Raw genomic sequence first — 23,082 nt, 5'->3', positions numbered from 1 at the left:
TAAACTCAAGATGCGGTATGTATGGAAATGGATAAACTTTGTTGTGAAACTAAGTTAGCGTAATGTAAAACCAGTACAATATTATAATCCAATCGCTTTTTCTTAGACCGTCTTGGTAAAAAACTCATCCCGACCCACTGATTAGGACATTAATTTAGAATAGTTATTCGACTGTCACAAATTAATAAAAACAATTGTTGGTGAACCGGTATAATTATAAACACAAGTGTATTATCGTAGGCTCTAGTCGGTGCATCGATAGTTTAAAGAAAAGTTTATTGTAATTATTTAGTACAGAAATTTACACATTTGTAAGTAGTCCATACTTTATTGAATCATTTTTGTTGGTTTAACTTACTTTATAATCGAGTGTCTTTATGTTTTTAATTCATATACTTTTGTAATATTTATAAGCTGCACGTAAGCAATCCACGATTGTCATAGAAATTATTATAGATATATTTGTATACAAAATTTATGTACATCGATAACTCAATCATTACTTCACTAGTGCTTAAAATTAATTGCAAAATACAATAATAATATCGTTGTGCTAACTCCTTGTTATTTCGATGTCTGTTTCTCTTACGTCGTATAAATATCAGCCTAATGTCATTGAGGTCGTGCCGATACAAGTAGTATAATTCCATTTACAATGTTTATATTTGAATAAGCTATATAAATTAATTCGGTTTGGACGTGTCAGCGGTGAAGTGGTCGATTGATGTATTAAATGAACCACTGAAAGCGAAGCGATTGAGATATTTGTAACTAATACTGGTTAATTAGTAAATTTAATATACATTTTAGAACGAATACAGATTTTATATAAAATATGACAGACAAGTGGGCAACCTGATGATAAGTGGTCAATCCCGCTTGTAGACATTGACACTGTAAATAATATTAACCATTCTTTGCGCATACGCTATAAACTTGATATGATGTACAATGATATTATGTACTTTATGGCTCGCTCACCCTTCAAACCAGAGTACAATGATCCTCAATACTACTGTTTATCGATAGAATAAGTAATGAGGTAACGGTGCCTACTCAAACGGTCGTGCACAAAGCTCTACCATCAAGTTAACGAATTATATACAACTAACTAAAATATTTTAAAGTATAGTTCTAAAATATTCCGATTATAAATTCAAATTGTTTACCAAGTCTGTCCAGAGCTGAAATAAAGTAGCTTAGTTGCCTATTAGCGTCTTATGGCAAGTCAAAGGCCTCCACTTTTAATCCTCTTTTCTCTACTAAGAAATTGTTCACTAAACATGCGCCTTAATAGAAGCAATCTTTCTTAGTATCTTTTTTTAATGATAATTACTTAACACAACAAAATTCTCTATAAAGGCGACCGCAATGTGCTGCATTCCTGTCTTCTGCACAAATATACCGAAGGATGATGAACATTCTAAACTTTTTTTTTATATAAACGTAGGTAGGCGAAAAATTGGGCCACTCGATGTTACATGGTCATCAAATATTAATCATTCCTTATATCGCCAAGGTTGGTGACCTTGGGAACTAAGACGTTATGTTCCTTTTGCCTGGAGCTACACTGACTCACTCACCCTTCGAACAACAATACTAAGTATCGCTGTTTGGTAGTAGAATATCTGATAAGTGCGTCATACTTACCCAGACGGGTTTTCACAAGCCTACCATGACGCAAGTTATCTAAAATTTATTGAAAATATGAAAGTTTGTTTATATGTATGTCGCGCCAAACGTTAGTCGATTGTAAGAATATTTGACATAGATCTAAATTAACTTAGTCGATAGTATATAGAATACCTTTCAAATATGAAGGTCAAAGATTATAAATAAAAGCAAGCTACTGTTTTTTGGTTACTGTAACGTATAACACTTGTGATATATATATATATCACAAGAGTCCACATAGTATGCATTTATATTTCATTTAATTCCAGCAGAGCAAAATATACCTACTAAATGTAAATACCTGTAAATACCTTTAAAGTGTAAGGAAATTTTCGTTAAGCGCATCCATCAATGAAACACGTAAGCGCCCAAGAAGTTAGCGTCAGTCTGCCAAACTATTTACAAGCTTAGTCTTCGTCCGAATTGAAATAAATGGAATAAGTGCAATTGTAAATAAAGTAAATATCTATATATATTTAAATAGTTAATATGATTTGTATGTTTGTACCAGTGACCCTTAGTGGAATGAAGGCCAAATATTTATCTTAAGCAGGGAAAATATCTTCGGCTAATTTGTCAAGTGTAGTATATTTTCTTTAGCGTTTTACAAGCCGTGGGAGATGATGACCATTTACCATCAGGTAGGCCTTTACCCACACACCTATTTATATAATTAAAAAAAATAAGTTAAAGAGAGACTGTAATTATAATACAGAAAAATATATTTATTAGGAACTATCTCAAAATTATATTTTATTGTTTATATAGAAAATATGAAATACAAATAATTGAGCAATTATTAGAATTTCATGTTCTCTTTATAAATATCTAATCACAAATAACAAAAATAAACGAATATTTAAATTTAATGATTATTGACTATTACAAAGTATTTACTGGAATGAGTTTTATTTAAATCAATAATAAAATAATTAGGTAAAGTAAGTATTTGCATTACATTGCTTACTAAGACTCAATTCAATATCAATGAATCGATGTAACAAAAGCCTAATTTTATTAACTAAATATTTAATAGTCTATGCCTTTAGATATAACTCTTCATAGTTTAAGAATTTAATAATAATTGTGTTTGTTGTTTGTGTGTGTTCGAATTCAAAAACGAACAAAATCTACTCATATGTCATATTAGTAACATAATAAAAAAAACGCTGTAATTGCATTACCGCTGGGCAAAGACCTATCCACTTAAGGATTGTATTTCATTCCACCACGCTGCTGAAGAGTGGTTTTGTTGCCACATTTAGTATATGAAATTTGTAGTGCTTGCTGGGTTTGAACTCGTGACCATTGGTTATGATCGACTTTTTCTATCCATTTTACTATATCAGCTTAATGTGATAATACCACAAATATATATTTATTTTCCATTTCCTCGCCTCGCTTACGCTGCAGTGGTTGGCATGCCTAATTCTAATGTCAATTCTAGTAATTGAGTTAAATTCGGTCGTAATGGTATTAGTCTTAACTATTATTTTATAAATGCCATGAAATGTGACAGTCATCAAGAAAATATTTAATAAAATAAATGACTATAGTAATTGCCAATTGTAAGAATTGGTACACTTGAAAAAAAACATACCTTTTCTGGAGTATGATGATAGTACCGGATATTGAAATTTATTAATTGAAAGAAATGTTAAATTTAGAGTTAGGTATTCCTTGCGCTTTTCTAATTGCCCTGCAATCTATACATTTAGTTTTCTACTCATTAGCACCGAAAAGGACAATTATATCAATTTATTCGACTTCGCACGTGTACAATAAGTGTCAATGTGACACTTTTTTTAATGACGTACTGGCGGACCAGCAAATGCGCCACCAGATGGTAGGTGGTCACCACCGTCCATAGAAAATGGCGCTGTAAGATTAACCATTCCTTACATCACCAATGCGCCACCGACCTTGGGAAATAAGATGTTATGTCCCTTGTGTCTGTAGTTACACTGGCTTCAAATCGAAACATAAATATATCATAATGTGCAACTCTAGTCCTTGGCATATTTTATTCTGACAATGTCAACAATCATCATTATATTTCAATTTACTTAAAAACTATAAATAAATTATACACCAACACCTTTCTCATGAATCACTCAGTCCATTAGTGAAAACCGTATAAAAATCCGTTTAGTAGTTTTTGTGTTTAACGCATACAGACGAGACAGGACTTTAATGTATTTACCCTTCGATATAAAAGTAAGAACTACGAAAATTTGCTTTTTTACAGTAATTTACATATAAAATAAAATAGTATTATTTAATCGGTGTATGACTTTTTTCACTTAGATACCACCCATTCATTATTTAACTGTCAAAAAAACATTAAAAACCAATATAATTGCCAATGCCATGGATGGTCACTGGCTTAGAGGGGTACAAAAACCTGTTGGTGATATAAGAGGCTGTGGTGACCACTTATCATCAAGTAAACCATTGATCAAGTTGGATCATCTCCCAACTTATACATCATAATAAACTTTAATTATATATTAAAGTATATTATTATAATTATTAATTATATAGCCTTTCACTAAACAAACATATTTATACCGTTTTATCGGAATTATTATTAAAGTAAAATAAAAAATTTAATGTACAAATATTATTTCCTTAAAATTTTAGAATACTTTTAATATGCATGTATGTGTGAAATAAAAATATTTAAAAAAAAAAACCGCGAAGGTGACTTTTTACTTATTACTAATAAACAAATTTCAGAGAGACTTTTCGCGTTAACATGACGTTAACATTTTAAATAAACGTAAGGAAGCTTACTTGTGAAAAAAGAAAAAATATTATATAATATGTCGTATTCATTCCTATAATTTACGTAAATGTTTTGGTCAAATTTTATGAGAAACCTTCAATATTCGAGCGTGATTAAGTAACATCTTCTCATTTATAATATTTCTTGTTACGTTACGTGTAATATAATAAGAATAACACTATTGACATTATAACATGACACGGCTTAGACTTGACCCACACATACGAATAACAGCCTATGTTTTACAATTCTAAATAATTTATTAAGGAGCGCACGTGTGTTCCCTCCGGAATTAAACAGTCGCGCCCGTTTGATAAATTACCTATAATTAATTTAGCCATTCATTAGTAAAAATTTACGTTCCCCGTTGCGGTTTCAGGGTGATGGGGTGACACTTTCGTTTTGTCAAATATTCTGTATAATGTAGGTAATTAAAATAGTACAAGTTAGGAATTTTATGTTTTCGATAAACTTATCATAATTGATACAGAGACTGTTTACGATTTTAAAAGTAATTCGTATATATAAAGGATGATTTGAAATATATGTCTAATTAATTTTTTCCTTAGATGACATGATCGTTTCTATGGTAAGTTAAGAACTACAAGTAACTTCCTATTTTGCAAGTTACATCGTATAATCTCTTTACAGTTAAGTAAATAAACTTTTAGATTGTTTTATTATGATATTAAAATAAGCAGAAGTCCTACCACCTTACTGAAATCAATAAAAGATATATCAAATTATATTAATTTCGAAACATTACATATTTAAAGTGCTTAACTGAATTTCAAGCAATTTTCCGAGCAATAATCCACTATAATGTAGCAGAGTAACGTCGTACACGAATTTCTCTGAACATTCGTGCTTCTTTACGTTCAATTCCTTCATTATCAAGCAGAAGTTGAATCGTAAAACCAAATTCCATTTAAAGTATATTATACTAAATAAATAAATAAAACACAAGTCTTTACTTAGAAATTATATTATTATAATGTATTACTTGGAATTTTATCTCGTAAGATATATGTACATACATATTTTAAAATAATAATAGCAATGCCCTAAATTAATTAAGGAACTACTAATACTTTTAAGCTTATTACTTGTATTAGGAGTGGGGACGACGATAGCCCAAGCGGTCGGGATCGATCCTGCGACTTTTTACACCGCCAGCCGCCCCGTAAACCATTGCGACATTGACGCATGTAAAGATCATTTTTATTTGTGTAAGGTCTGTTTTGTGAACAAATAAACATTAAATGAAAACTAAATGTAGCTTATTATTATTATTTTAGCCTATATTGATTACTAGAGACATGGTTGCCGTAAACATTATTCAGTGGCGTCTCTTCAAGACTGCTATAATTCAAGTTCATTATTTTATTTATTTTAAATTTTATTGTCATCTTCAATAATTCTTTTTATGGCTGAGTTAGACGTACTTGCAAATAGGCTACTAAATAGTAAGTGGTCAGAGCTGCTTTGCGGTTCAGATGATAAGTGAGACCCAGACGGACTCACACAATGCCTAATATTGATCTTGATTACATAATTATAGTTTCGTTATGAACAATGTAACTAGACTTATCTGTTTCTTTTTTTCAATCTTTTCGAATGTGTGTATTATTCGTTATTCATAAAGCATTTCTGTCTTACGTGGATTCTCCTCCAATGAATGTTGGATGAGATCAAATTATCCGTGACTCGCGTATTTCTAGTCAGGCCGCAGGTGTGGCTTGTTTCTGTGACAGTAAGTGACGACGAAGGTTATACTGACAAAGGGAAAAACACTCATCAAACCTTTTTGGAGTTTTAAAATAAAGCCACCGAAGTTCTAGGTAACATTACGATAAATAATATGTTTCAATTAATTAAAAAAACTATTTTTGTTGAATTATATTATTTTTTAAACTCGATAACTGGATAAAGCGAAGACAGCCCAGTGGATAGAACGTTTGCTTCTTAATTACGGAAAAAGGATTCAATTCCAGACAACATAACTGAGTTTTCTTGTACTGAATTGGTTTCATCAGTCATATCGAAGTTAACCCACATTTATATTTTATTTGCAACAATATTGCGCATAATTGGTAGATTTCATGTGATTATTTCGATCACATGAAATTTAACACATGTGTTTTGACCAGCCTATACTGTAGCAGCGCGGTTGAATAAGCTTTAACGTATCTTCTTCGCAAGTAGATGCCTTTGCCCAGCGAACAGTAACTTATTGGCTATTTATATTACTGGATTTAATACCTTTTAATTTATATGATTGGTCATGTTATTACCGTTTCAAAGTAGTATATAATCCAACGAAACTAAAAAGTATAAAACTGCGGGTCAATATAATCAAACAGAATAATCATCTGAATAATTGACATCCATTATATACTACTTATTATCATTAATTTAAACTATTACATTCCAAATAGTAAATTGTATTAAGTAATACTAATGAAATGAGTAAATGTAGACGTTTTGTTTTCAAACCACGAATGATAAGTATAACCCCTATAAATTTAAAATGCGACTGTTCATTGCTGTTATCCTTGAAGGTTGTAAATTCTGAAATGTTTATTATATTGAGGTGATCTGCATATTACTACAAAGCCATAACTCAATAAGAACTCGGTCTTCCCTTTTAACTTATGAAACGGTCAAAGTCGCTCTGATAGCTCTAAGGGAATAAAGTTATTCTCATTTAAATATTACCAACTCTCTTTTAAGAAAGTTAGGCTCGAGATATGTTCCACTTTACACTCTGTATCTAAACGCCTAACTTAAAATTTGTTGGTGACAGCGAAACTTTAAAAAATGAGTTACGTTTTATTTATGTTTGTAACTTCCAGAATGTTGTGTTTAAGTTGCACGGTGACGTCAATCGTTCTTTGCTTAGTGTTTCAATTTAAGTGAGCAAGTAATTTATTCATTCTAGTTTGCATATTTTATTATTATTTTGTAAATTTTATTAAATTTGTTTTATATATAATCAAAGATATAAAGATGAAATTATTTATTAATATTATGTTATTTGTCTATTTTAATAAACTAATAATATTTGATGAAGTTTTCACTGACCTTTGTATATTGAAGTCACAGATTTAATAATACATAAATGCACATAAAGTACATAATTTGGCATGATTTTAAATATACACATAACACATAAAATAACAAGTCTCATTTAACAACGCTTTTTAAATTAATGAATGTACTGTCTTTATCAAAAGGCTTTGAAAGTTGAATGCAAATTGAAAGCACCGTTCCCGCTCTCATGGGTAGTAACGGCGTGAAAATTATAAATTTATGTGCAAAGTTTATTTTATATTCGCTAATGTTGATGCGAGTCCATGTACTAATTAAGGTTTATGTAGTATACGGTGAAATATTGTTCGATAATAGCGTGTAAATTGAAAATGTGTATTAAAATTAATTGATGCTTTTTTAACGGATGTTATTCTTTCACGTGGTCGATGGTGAAATATTTTCGTTGTCGATATTTTCTGAAATAACTGGATAGCAAGATCTCGTTAATAATTGTTTGTATTCTAAACATTTTTAGAAACATCTCGAAGACTTCGAGGAGGTGTTACGCTCTTGCAGTTGTCTAGTTTTTGTTTTCAAATCGCTCAGACCTCTATATTAAATTATATTACCTAATAAGAACAAATTAGGGTTAATCTTCTTGGGTATGAAATATCTAACGTTATATACTTACATAAGAGTATATAATAAATAAAAAAATAAAAATAAATATTGGACAACATCACATACATTACTTTGATCCCAATGTAAGTGGCTAAAGTACTTGTGTTATGGAAAATCAGAAGTAACGACGGTACCCCAAATATACCCAGACCCAAGACAATATAGAAAACTAATGAACTTTTTCTACAACGCCTCTGCCGAGAATCGAACCCGGGACCTCGGAGTGACGTACCCATGAAAACCGGTGTACACACTACTCGACCACGGATGTCAAATATATCGCTACTATAGCGATAATCTATACTAATATAATTAAATACATGTCTCTCTGTCTGTTTGTAGCTCTTTAACTTTAATTTGATATAATTTAATTCATAACACCTACCAACTAAACCATAAAACGTAGATTATATAAAGTATTACATTTTGATTCTGGATACAAAATTTTAAAATAAAACGTATTGATAATTTTTTATTTAAATTACAGTAAATAATACCTTGAAGTAATTCTATATATAATTTATTAATTTCTTCATAAAAATCGTCATATACTCGTATTTGAAACAACTCCGCATTCAACAAGTTCAAATTGGAACAAAACAAAAACCTTGTTGAGAGTGCGTTATAAATTCGCCAAAGTTCCGAACGTTCTCCTACTCTATGCTGATTACTGTTGTAAAGTTTAAGATAACCGTTCATTATGTAATGAATGTTTCGCTTTGAACTGGAAATGCGTCTAACTTTATAACGATGTCACCTGGTACTCGCGATACATATTGTTTTGTGTTGAATTTAAATACTTTGTCGGAACTGGGCTGTCGGTTTAATGCATATGAATTCCAAACTAGATTAAATCGGGACTTACCCGGTTTTGAGTTTAAAATTTTTATTTTAAATTCATGTGTTTTAGTATTTGAATCGTTACGGCTCATGAATATTCAACCCCTGTCTTTAATCGTGATGAACATATGTCATCATTAATAAATTGCCAAAAAAAAAAAACAAGGTAGGATTCTTTTGTTGGTTCTCCTCAAGTTTGGGCCCTTTTCCGAACCGATTGTATTGTTTAATTTGACAGTCAATAATTACGTGAAATGCTTTACACTAATATAATAAATGCGTAAGTCTGACTCTTCACGTTTAAACCGCTGAAACAATTTAGTTGGTGTTGAGATAGTTGAGATGTCCGATGATTTATTTACATACACTACTTATTTTAATTCGTCCCTCGAGAGGGTAAAATAAAGGTTGACAGTTTGTGTGCTATAGGTAAAGATTTATAAATTCCACGCGGGTAAAGCCGCAGGTTCGGATAGTATTGAATAAGGGTATTTGATTTGAAGTTATTTTGTGTCGTCAGTGGAAAGGAAGAAAGGCTTAAGCGACAAAATTGTACTTTTGGGAAATGAAATTTAAAGTAGAAAGTTTAAACGTCATTTCCCAATATTTACGGAATTAATATAAAGTTATATTTTGGATATAAAAAAGACGAGGTAATTACTTTATAAATGGACTAATCGTAATTTTATCCATATATATATATATATGTATATAGATAAAATTACGATATATAAAAGCGATATACCAATCACTGATTTTTCACGAAATCTCAAAAACTATAACACTAACAAACTTGCAATTTGGAAGGTCGGTTCCTTATAGAGTATAGACATCCGCTAAAAATTTTACGGATGTCACGAAACTCACAAGAGGTAAAACGGGGGTTGAAAGTTTGTGTTTTATTAATTTCGCGCGGTTAAAGCCGATATTTCAGCTAGTATTATATAATCCCGTATATGATTACGCTTGAAATTAATTATTTCACCTTTAAAATTATTCTAAGGTGTCAAATAAACCTTATATTATAAAAAGGATAAAAATATTAATTTATATGCACATATACCTATCTCTACATAATCTCCGGAACTAATGAACTTATTTTAAAATTAATTTTCACTGGTAGAAAGCTAAGTTAGTGTATATTTTTGATTAATAACCCGTGTAAAGCTGGGGCCGATCACTATTACAATGAATAGTAGTTTAGTAGCATCGTTTTGTTTATTTTTTTATCAATGCAGTTTTTTAAAACACCAACAACTTAACATTATTTATTTGCCATGTACCTGCTTTTTTTTTCATTCATATTTTTATCTTTTTATTATTGTATAGTTTTAAAGTCTATAAGTGTTGACAACGAATATCGATGTACGGATAAATACAAAAGGTTTTTTGTTACATAGTTCTTAATACAGTATAACATAAAATATAAAGTATATTTAATTAAATAAATAAAAATAAAAATTAGTCGAAATTTTAAGTCATTTTCGACATAGCGCAATTACATAGATTTACCTTGTATTGTATATATATACTAACAGTAAATTGTGCAATAGTAATAGTAAAATGTAGCTTGTTCGTTTCAAATAGCGCATATTCTCATTCAATTCCAGTTACGATCGCAGAGTCTAAAATAAAATTATACCACCTTTTAGTTGTAAAACTACATAATGTTATCGTCTTTTACGTATACGTAAAATATATTTGACAGCAGAGAAACGACTTTTATAGGTAACTATGTATGTATTCTAATTTAATTGTTTTATTAAAAATGAGAGATGAAATCGGTATTCTTATATTCTACCAAAACTAATAATAGAAGAATTATTTTTCATGGAATTTCTAAAAGTTAGTAAGATCGATCTATTATACATTATAGTAAGTCTCATTTATTTATTAATAGTTTACTTAGTAGATAAGGTACTACTCGGTTTCATATTATCTGGGTGAGCAGAAGGGTGAGTGAGCCAGTATGATTACAGGCACAAGGGATATAACTTCTTCGTTTCTGAAGTTCGTAACACATTGGAATGGTTAACATCTCACGGCACTAATGTCTATGGTGACCACTAACCTTAGCTTGTTTGCCAATCTACCTTTCTAATTTACCGTCTCAATGATCTTATACCTAACTTATAACGACCAATAAAGTTAGCCGAGAGATTATCTGTAGTAGTAGTAGCCAGTGTTAGGAAGTAGGCAGTGTATGTACGTGCCAGCCAAAAAGCTAAAACCATATTTTCGGAAAAAATAAATATGAGGAATACTTCTATGGCACCCCATATTAAATCGTGTTATATAAATTTAATACGTTGAAACAAACACAACTACGTTTCATTAGCTCTACCTGTTTCAAAATTACTACGCGGTTTTTTAGAATCGAATCTTAACGTGGACGACAACCTAATATATATTACACAAGTATCGAACAATGGTGTGTTAAATATTAAATAATAACAATGGCGATATATATGAAATCGAACTTCATTACAAAACATTAAGCCATACAAATCCCGAAAGATAAGCGAAAGCTCTACCTTGTATGGGAATGATATCGACATTTCGACCTCATTAGGTACGAAGCATTGCCCCTAACAATAGAGGGAACAAAACATTGTCAGCCCGCATGTAAACGATAATTATTATGACAACGAAACGTAATGGTACCACTTGACTATAATTTTGTATGGTTTAAACCACATTCTTTGATAACTAGTTGTGTCAGCCGCTTTTTTTTAAATTTAAATTACATATATTAGGAAATTTATTAAAAAAAAACCTCTATACATATTTTGATATACATCTGCAAATTCTAGCGTATCTTAGTGGTAGGGCTTTGTGCATGCTCGCCTGTGTAGGTACTACTTACTCATCAGAAATTCTACCGCCAATTAGCAGTATTTAGTATTGTTGTGTTCCAGTTTGAAGGGCGAGTGAGCCAGTGTAACTACAGGCACAAGGGATATAACATCTTAGTACCCAAGGTTGGTGGCGCATTGGTGATGAAAGGAATGATTAATATTTCAATCAGCGCCATTGTCTATGGGTGATGGTGACATACAATATACATACGGTCAACACGTCTGTACAAATTTGTTATTTAAGGGAACAACATACTAAATTTATATCTATTTAAAAATGTGGACGTTAACAATAAAGCATGGAAAATAAATAAATAACTACCTATTTAAGTAAATCATTGTCAAAGAATTTAAATTTGGTTTGATCTTGTATTTGCACAAGAACATGTTCCATTTTGTTCCATTAACTGAATTAATCAGATTATAATGAGATAAATTAATGAGATTAACTCATGTTAAAAACTCTTATAAAGCTATAATATATATTTTATCAATAAATAAAGCTTATAACTCCATAAAATATACAGGATAAAATAGGCGAAGCTTTATTTTTAGTTTTTTTTTTATTATATGCAGACTAGCAGTTGGGCCAACTTACCTTAAGTAATCACTACTTTCTATAGGAATTGATAATAATGTAAGAAATATTAATAATTCCTAACATTTTCAATGCGTTACCAGTCTTGAGAACTAAGAGGTTACGTCCATTGTGTATATCATTCCGGCTCAATTGTCTGTTTGGTGGTAGAATACATGCTGATTGGGTACCACCAAGTAAAACTTGTTAATTTTCATGCAGGATAAAAAATAATTTAACTGTATTATTTAATTCAGTTCATGTAATTTATTTAGTGTAAAATTGTAAGTAATATTTTTTGTCGCAAATTTAATTTAAGCGTGTTACACAATTAAAAAAAAGTAATAAGATTATTTTTAAATAAAGAATATTTTCAATTTGATATAAATCCTTTTGAGTATTACATAGACTAATATAAAGTTTATTAATACAGTCGTGTACCATTTTGTGTGACGTAAATTATTCAAGAAAAAATATTGATTTATTCATTTATATTAATGCTGATTTAATTTAAAAGCAATTTCAAATATCCATTTTCAATTAGGAGAGCAATCATGTTTAGAACTACGTTAACAAATTATCTCAGTGATAAGTTCTACGCTTTCATTAAATACTTTAAAAATACAAATTATTTTTTATTATATTTCAATATAAACCTTAAAATATTTCATTACACTAATATTAAAAATAATCTATTTTAAATTAGTTATTTTTCTTAAACATTTATTTTTACATACTTTAAGTAGGTAGGTACATATTTATAATGGTGCGCATAAACTCGTATGTATAAACTCACTGCAATATTAATATAGAAGGGTATTTTCTTTACTATAAATGATTATTTTTTAAATTATATATTTATTGCAGACCACTATCTATATTGAAATTTACAATATAGATCAGATGTTCTGCAAATAGTCGACCTATATGTTAGGTGTACATTGTCTGGCAAACACTTAAATATTTATTGCTTGTATTTCCAATTTAGTGTCTATAGGAAATAAACCTGCCACCCAAGTATTGCACCGGACTGCAATAGTAACTCTCTACTCCATGTCTCAGTGAACCTTAGTTACAATATATCCAAGAAATTAGAGCTTTGACCGTCGAATAGCAACTCCTTCTAACAAGAATGATGGAATAACTTTTGTTTTCTATACATCCTAATAACCTTTCGTGAACGTCTTAAATAACTTTTCCTTATCTAATAAAGTATAAATAAATTATTTTTTAGCTTCATTTATGTGATGAATAATTTGTTTAATTTTATAAGATGATAAATAAAAAAAACGACTCGCTGAGGGTATTCGTAATTGTTTCAGAATAATTTATGTTGATTAGTATGAAATTTAAAAAAAAATTATGGCTTAGGTTGGCGGACGTGCATATGGGCCACGTAATGGTAAATGGTCACCACCGCCCATAGACAATGGCGTTGTAAGAAATATTAACCATTCCTTACCAATGCGCCACCAACCTTGGGAACTAAGATGTTATGTCCCTTGTAGTGACACTGGCTCACTCACCTTTCAACAATAGCATTATACAACAATACTAAGTACTGTTTGGCGGCAGAAAATCTGATAAGTAGTGGTACCTACCCAGACGGGCTTACACAAAACCCTACCACCAAGTAAAAACATAAAAAAAATCACCAATCAATCTAGAATAAAATATACTTTAAGTATATTCATCCACCTTGTTAAATAAGGGGTCGTGTTCTTACAGTCATTTTTAAACTGTTATCAACAATCAGTATGAATGGGCAAGTTTGGATGGATAGATTTTTGATACTCAATCACTTCAAAATGGCTGAACAGATATAGATGAAATATTATACAGAGAGAGATTATAGGAAAAATATAATGTAGTAAAACAATCACCGGTTAGGAATGAAAACAAAATTTTCAGGAGATTTTTATATATATATATAAATATAACAAATATTATTAAAACATTTAAAATACTCGCTATTTATTCAGTACTAATTTCGTGGTAGCCCAATGTTTGTCGAAGTTTTTTTTTTATGATAATAGACCATATATATATATATATATACATAAGCGGAGTCGGATTATCAATTAAGCCAGCCCATCGATTACTCTTAGGCCATAACTTCTGAAATAAAGTTTTACTTCGTGATTAAAATCGTAATGGAAGATAAATATTTCTCTTGTTTCAAAAAAATAAATACCTTCGTTATACATTAAAAAACATCATAATTATGCATAAAATTTCGTTGTAATATGAAAAATATATTCAAGCAAGTTTGAAATGGACGAAGCCTAAGCCCGACGTACGAATTGCCGAGGACCGTAATCATAAGATTTTTAGACCTTCTTTCTTAAAAAAATCCCATGCTCCAAGATTGAAAATATCCCAAACAACTCATCATCGTGATGCTTGGATGTATTTAAATTAAAATGGTTTGAATATAATATGCAACGTTACCACAAAGTCATACCATTATTGTAAAATATTTAAGAAACCGTAGATTATTCTATTTAATAAAGAAGATTTATAATAAATGAGATAGTGTAAAAATAATATTCAACAATTATATCGCCTAATAAATAACCTGACATGTTGAAAAAGTTAGAAAAAGTCCTACAATTACAAGGAGTAAAGGTATTTTTTATTGAGGATATTATTAAAATAAAAATCATTACATAATTCACTCTTATTTGAATCAGGTTAGCAGTATTGCGTGTAACCAATAAATAAATTCAACGTATGAATTAGACTTAGCTAAATATTATGTATATTAAATCAAGAATTTATGAAAAAAGTATTTTGTTACATTTGCATTCAAAGGTAAATTATTAATTTAAATTTGAATTGATTTTGAAAATAATGACAAACGTATCTACGTTTGTCATTATTTTCAAAATTCATTAGCATTTTATATGGCGTCACGTTTAACTTGAAGCGAAGTGAAATAACCAATTTTGCTTTACCGAAAATAAAAAGACTTTGACTTAAATTAACTTATAGGGAACTTTAGACCGAATCTTATTCAACGGAGAAATCCACAATGGGATTACAGAGCAACGTCACATCAATCAACGTTGGAGAAAGCAAAAATTAAATTCCATTAAGAAAAGTAGGGAACCGTTTACATGGTAGTTATACGACATTGATTATTAAATTTTTTGATTCTTGAAATTTTAATAAAACTTGCTCTTTTATTTTCCTTGAGTGTGTAATAATTAATTTGTGGTAATTCTTTGTGCAAGCCCGTTTAGGTTGGTACCACCCACTCATTATATATTCTACCGCCAAGCAGCAATTCTATACTAAGTTTTGGTGATTGGCGGTAAAATGTTGTGTTCCGGTTTGAAGAGTGACTGAGCCAGAGCTACAGGAACAAGGGAGAAAATATGTTAGTTAGTAGTTGGTGGGACATTGGTGTTATGAGTAATTATTAATATTTGTTACAGTACCGATGTCTATTGGGCATTGTCCTTTGGCGGTGATGACCATTTTTTAGACCTCCTACCTAAAAATATTAAATAAGCTATTTTGCTTTCAATAACAGAACAACAAAATGAAACCAAAACACACACAAAATATACATCTCGATAGTATTGCAGCGAATTTTTGGTATAAATTTTGGTTTAAAATTGTTACAGTAACAGCCTATTAGTGAATATGAATAAAAAAGCAAAAGTAAATTTTCCTCTGTTGGGCTTAGGCTTCCTCTCTTATTGAATAGAAGGTTTTGTTGTTTATTCCACCACGCTGAGCCAATGTGAGTAGGTGGGTACGTATGTGGAAGATAAACATCTGACTCACACAGGTCTCCTCACGATGATTTCCTTCATTGCCGAGCAGGAGATGAATCATAATCACAAATTAAGCACACAAAAATTCAGTGTTTGCCCGGGCTTAAACTTGAATAATTGATTTGGATGGATCTTTTAACCAATTACCATCAAGGCTATGAATATGACTAAGCCGTAAAGTTAAAAAAAATCTCATTCGAGATTGTAAACGGTGCTCACGGACTACTTACCTGATTAAACGTGGTGTTTTCTCAGAACGCACATGTGCGCTAATGCGATTGAAATTCTCCTTCTGTCAGTCACCTGACACAATGTCAAAGATGCGAAATGCCCAATTATTTTTGCTACGTCGTAGAATATATTTTTTGCTTCGACGTCAAAGTGTGAAGCTCTTTGGCAAATTTTGAACTCACTTTATCCCCAATTTTTGCTGTGCTCGGTATTTCCTTTGATAGAGAAATAAACCTTTAAAATTGTACGATAAGTTTTGAAAAAAAATCTTGTTAATATTATACGATCTTATTTAATATTTACTCATATCAATAATTAACTTTTCGTTTGGAAATTGGGGTGTATTATATGTATTCCAATAGAATCTTCAACTTACTAGAGCGTCAATCGGTATTATTGAAATACATCTGCAAAGTTGTTCCGGTAACATATTAAATACGTCTATAAAATAGAAATAGTGGTTTTATAATAATGACAATGAATTAATTTTTAAAAAAATAATATACTTATTACCAAGATTTTTTCCTGTAATAGTTATAACAGATCACGGTGAATTTTAAATTGCTTGGTTAAAAATAAGTGCGTTGAAAAAATAAGTCATCCATTTTATTTCTGCTCTTCACCGCTGTGTAGTGATTAATCTCTTCAATAATACTAACAAGCTTAATGAATATGAATAAAAACGGAAACCAAACATCCGGCAGCCGACCCCGGTTAATAAGTGGCAATCTTAGCAAAATTCTTCGAATAGTTGACGAACGAAAAGACATATTACTATGTACATTACAAATATATGAGAATCCCAGTTTCTATTCATGACTATGTTTCTGGAATTTGAATATGATACGTATATAGTTGCAGCAAGACTACTTACACGACCTCCGTGGTCGAGAAGTGTGTACACCGATTTTCATGGGTATGCCACTCCGAGGCCCCGGCTTCGATTCTCGGCCCAGTCGATGTAGAAAAAGTTCATTAGTTTTCTATGTTGTCTTGGGTCTAGGTGTCCGTGGTATTGTCGTTACTTCTGATTTTCCATAACACAAGTGCTTTAGCTACTTATATTGGGATCAGAGTAATGTATGTGATGCTGTCCAATATTAAAAAAAAAAAACTATCCCGTAGCGCTGAAAGCGATTTCGAAATTGTTGATTTTCAAAAACAATCTTACTTTCAGGAGCGTCCCTATTCTATGAATGATTGATAAATTAGCTGATATTATTGAAGCGGCTAGTTGAACGGTATCACTTAGTAAAGTGGCTAGGCGTTTCATTGAATGGCTAATTTAACCAGTTGATTGTTACATATACATTGCAGGTGGTTATATAAAATTAGTATTAAATTATCGAACTCACTTTTAACTATTAAAAAAAACAGCCTGTAAATCTTCCATTACTGGGCTAAGGCCTACTTTCAATTTAAGGAAAAGGTTGGGGCTTATTTTAAAAACTGCTCCAAGGCCAATTAATTCAAAAAAAATAAATCATAAGAATTAATATGTAATTAAAAATATTTAAGTAAAAACAATCAGAAACTGTCAAAGTGAGTTAACTTAAACGTGTATGTATTAGATACAGTAAAAGCTTCGTTCTACTATTAAATCAACAATTTTATAGTTGTGTACGAAACATCATGTTGGGAGCTATAAAAATATGTAAATGACTTAAAAAAAGATAGTGATTATAAATAATAATCGTGTTCAACGAGTATGTTATTTTTTTACTTTTTAAGTATGATTTGCAAATCGCTTATACAACTTTATTCAATCAAGATACAAGGAATACATATTTCTTAAACGTATAACATTCGGAAAATTAGGGTAACTCATTACACATTCACGTATTTTGCTATTTTTTATTTGGTTCAGTAGTTTCTTATTTAATATAATTATATCTTACGCTAATGTTCACCTATTAACATTCGCCCACTTCCCGCTAACATTAGTTCAAATTATTTGACACACAATATATTGATCCTAATATTGGCAAATTGCTTTTTACTCTTTGCAGCTTAGACTAGAACTTTCGGAATATTTTACGACTTTCCAAAACACTTGTAGGCGAAAGACGTGTGGCACGCGGCAAGACGAGATGATTTATTTGGTTGACAGTGTTTTTTTTTAAATAATATATTGATTTATTTTTTATTGAATACAAAATAATAACTTGTGACACTGCAATGTCATGCAGGCACATTAAAACTAAATAATTAAAATTATAATTATAATATAACAATGGCACGGACAGCTCGTCTGTGGAGAAATAATAAAAAATGAATGTATACAAAAATATTTATGAGAATTGGGATTTCTAGTTATACCAAGATATTTTTCAATATAATTATAAGCACGTAGGTTTGAGCTTACTCGACTGATATATTTTTTTAATAATTCACTTAGTTCTAAATTTTAATTTGCTTAGGATTTTAATATTTTCACTAAACTTTAAATATTACATACAAAACATCTGTTCAATTTGTAAATGTTTTTATGTTTAAAAAATATAAATTATTTATATCAAAGAATTAATTTATATTGCATTATACTTGTAATGGTCATCTATATAAATCATATTTGATAATATTATATATATATATATATAATTATATGTATATAATTTTATCGTATGCTCTATTGTATCATTATAAAATAACCAGCTTTTTATTATAGCTATTATTTAAAATTAATTGAATAATAATTTTCCAACTGCAAAGTAATTTGCCACTCTATTTGCATTCATGTTTTTAAACTCTCAATAATTATAAACAGCTATGTTATTTAAAACGCTATTTAAATTTATATTTGATCACCGATAAAAAATAAACAATACATCATGTATTTTTATTTACTTCAAAGAGAGGTGATTATAGAAATATTTATTCCACGAAAGCTTTACTGATTTGGAACCATTTCTGTGATTCACACATACATTCATACGTACATTTTTCACACAATGTTAAATATATGTTCCACACACACTTCCCACAAAGGGTAGCTATGTTTTACATTTTAGAACACTTGAAAAACCGACTTAAAGATATGACTAAATATTTATAATTTTAATATTTTATTGTTATTTTCATATCTAATTTTCCTAACTATTATTTTCATAAGCATAATCTATTTGTGATTTAATTATATATAAAGGTTTAATGGATACTTAATTTTCATTTATAGATGTCAAAAAACATGCAGCTATATACTTAGTCGATAATTTAGGCAGGAATAAACCAACCAAGATATTTATATGATATAAATAACGTAATAATTATAACCTAACATATTATAAAGTAACTCAAATACGTACCTCTGAAACGACAAATTCACTACTTAGCACAGAACACAGGTCACTTCATAACACAGCACTATAACACTATGATAACGAGCGTGTTAAAGCAAAAGCAAGCTTACCGCCCTACCAGTAATTATCAGTAATTGTATTGACCTAAGCTAACCCGATCTAATTCGGTCGTATGATGCAGACAGAGACTTAGTAGAGGCGATTATCTGTAATAATTTAAATTTATTAAATCTAATAACGACAATTTAATTTATTTTTTGGTTTAAAAATTTGAATCGTAAAATCTATTTTAATGTTTAAATACATTTAAAAAATATATTCAAAAATAGATGAAGGTATATTAAACGATTTAATTATACAATAAAAAAATGTGGAACATGATATTAAAATGAAGCAAATATATAATATTTATAGAATAGACACGCTATTATTGCGTTGTATTAGAAAAATATGAGTTATAAATAAAACTCGGTTTATGTTGTGAGTCAATTTAAATAAAGAATGTAAATACGTAATGTATATGTAACACGAAAAAAAACTAATTATATAAATAAACCAGCAGCCATTTTGTATTGTTGTATTCCCGTCTGAAAGATAAGTGAGCCAGTGTAACTACAGACACAAGGGATATAACATCTTAGCTCCCAAGGTTCGTGGCGCATTGGTGATATAATTATGGTTAATATTCCTTATAGTATGAAATTTTTATGGGCAGTGGTGACCACTTAACATAAGGTGGATCTTTAGTCCGTTCGCCTACCTTTTACGTAAAAAATCCAGCCTCGATTCTCCGTAGCATTTATTCGTACAAAACGATAATATAACATATATAAATTTAAAAAAAATTGGTTTGAAATTATGAACCTTTGATTATAAATAATTCTGTAAAAGGTTCACATAAAAGGTTACTAAAAATGAGAATTTATTCGAACACTGTTTCGTTTCCCGTTTTTTTGGGCGAAATCTAATGCATTTCTTGGTACAAGTTAATTAGAAAGAGTTTTATTCTTAAAAAATATTACGTATAAATTAACAATTGTAACAAAATTGGTACTTATGCAAACTTTTCTCGAAATAAAAAAAATCGATATTGCATAAAATCTAACGAGAGGCATATTGCTTTTTATTATTTGTTGTCAATGGTCCTGTTTCTGTATGACACAAATCATAACGAGCCAAAATGAGTGACGTCATAACGCGATTAGAAACACAAACGTGCTTTCTTAACACGCCAAGTTATGTTTCTTAAAATGGTATTCTGTATGCTATAAGACATGAACTCTATGCTTTGAGAGATGTTGCGAAGTACAATCCGTTTCTTTTCCTATATTTTAACATTAATTAAACCTATTGTACACGCGAGAGATAAATGGACTGTATTTAGTTGAGTAAAAAGTGCATTTGTTACCTCGGAATCTGGGCTCTTACTTTTGAAGACACCTTCTTGGGAGCGGCTCCTTGGTGTTCACACACTCGAAGAATACAGCCGAGGGATGGGTGATGTGATAGGAGAAGGATAATAGTCCGTTACACTAGCTTATTTTGAATCGCGGCGCACTCACAAAGCACACCGCGGCCCACACGAGAAGGGAAGTACGGCATACGTCAAAATCATACCATAGACAAAATTATTGACGTTTCAATGTATACATAAAACCTAAATACGCTACATGTATAAATATAGGTATTTATGATTTTTCTACCTATATTTATTGATTTTTCTTTAACAAAAGGCAAATATTGTAAGATAAATATGTTTTATCATAATGACAATGAGAGTCAAAAATAAAGAGCTGTTTGTGAAATAGCATACGCAAAGAATCTACTGCTATTATACCTTCAAAATTAAATTAAGCCTGTAATCTCGATCGTGCCGTTCAATATCTATCGTGTCTTCCTCATCGCACGTGACATTGGCGAAATAATCTACAAAAAATGTTTTAAAATGATTGTTTTGTTTACTTTTTAAAAAGTCTTTTCGCAAAATGTTAACCATTGCAACGGGTATGTAATGACTCGTATACCTAATGTTTTATATAGCGATACTCTAGGATAACAGTGAAAAGATACAAGGCATTACAATGTATTGCAAATATTACAAACATCGATATCAATGCTGCTTAAAACATAACGTCGTATAACACATTATTGTAGATTTATAAATAAAAAGATGAAAGTCTCTTAAAGCACCTCGTGTTTTTATCATTCGGGTGGGGGTAAAGATCTATAGAGTTTCGGTCGTTGACATTTAGGTAATATCAAGCGTATCCATCACTGCTAACAGCAAATATCCTTCAAAACGTTTTATGTCAATAATTTTGTAACAAGTCAATCCGTGTGATAATTAAACATATTATAATAAAATGGAACACCCCTACTAAGAGGAATCACAGCAAACATAATCAGAAGTCTAAAATTATATTAAACGAAGCAATCGAAAGTCAATTGAACTACAATTCTAATCAAATTCAATATGACAAAGAAATTGTTCGCTTGAAAAACTGTAATTTCAACAAATGTACAAAACGGGTAAGCAATTTGCATAGATGAATTTAAATTCAAACGTTAAGAGTGTTTTAAACTTTTTGAATTTAAAAACGGGAAAATAGAGGCCATCAAGTTACTAAGGATTCTGTTTCTTGTTAAGTTAACATTCAAACATTTTCTTAACTTGAAATTATGGAAAATTATAGAGTTACAAATGCTAGAATGAAATTTTATTTCGTGACTAAATTTTTTTTTACATTTTACTTCTTTAAATTAATTTAAATATTTAAGCTAATTTTAAAGAATTATTGTTGATTTAATAATAATTCTAACAAAAGGATGACTGTAAATATTTCTAATACTGTAAAAATAGACATGTAAAATTGTGAACTATGTATACAAATTATAATCGAATAATTAAATCCAACGTCGTTTGTCTATAATAGGCTTGAACTCGAAGCTAATGTACCGAAAACTACCTATAGGAATTTCAATTATGTTTTCCCCATGTTGACAGTTTGATCCACGAGGAATGTGTATGTATATAATTTTTCAACACGTTCTTAGATCACTATGGGTCATTTAGACGTTGATACTTATAGTACATAAACACATTCATATACATACATATATTATATTTGGTTATAAGCCATTAATGCGGAAGTCGATTCGAAAAATTTGGAGCAAAATGTAATGGGGCAAATTTGAAGAATTGTTGAAAGAATTTGTGAATGTTTATTTTATAAATAGAACTAAGAAAAAATTCTTACTAATTTCTCGTGTCTTAGTATAATCAAGAAATCTTGAAATTTTGAGCAAATTTCAATTT

At 30.0% G+C, this 23,082-nt stretch overlaps 1 protein-coding gene across 1 annotated transcript in view; it reads right to left on the bottom strand.

Annotated features, from left to right (window-relative positions):
* The window catches only part of LOC113397326 (nephrin-like), a 212,313-nt gene extending 192,465 nt beyond the window's left edge, over positions 1-19,848 (bottom strand). The window contains exon 1 of the mRNA XM_026635625.2: positions 19,773-19,848. The gene's annotated coding sequence lies outside the window, so the exon portion shown is untranslated. The remainder of the gene's footprint in view (positions 1-19,772) is intronic.
* Positions 19,849-23,082: the final 3,234 nt, after the last annotated feature.

This window comes from Vanessa tameamea, chromosome 3 (genome assembly GCF_037043105.1).
Source record: "Vanessa tameamea isolate UH-Manoa-2023 chromosome 3, ilVanTame1 primary haplotype, whole genome shotgun sequence".
In the NCBI taxonomy this organism is placed as follows: Eukaryota; Metazoa; Arthropoda; class Insecta; order Lepidoptera; family Nymphalidae; genus Vanessa; species Vanessa tameamea.
Note: the sequence above shows the minus strand (reverse complement) of the source record. Positions and strands in the feature narration are given on the sequence as shown.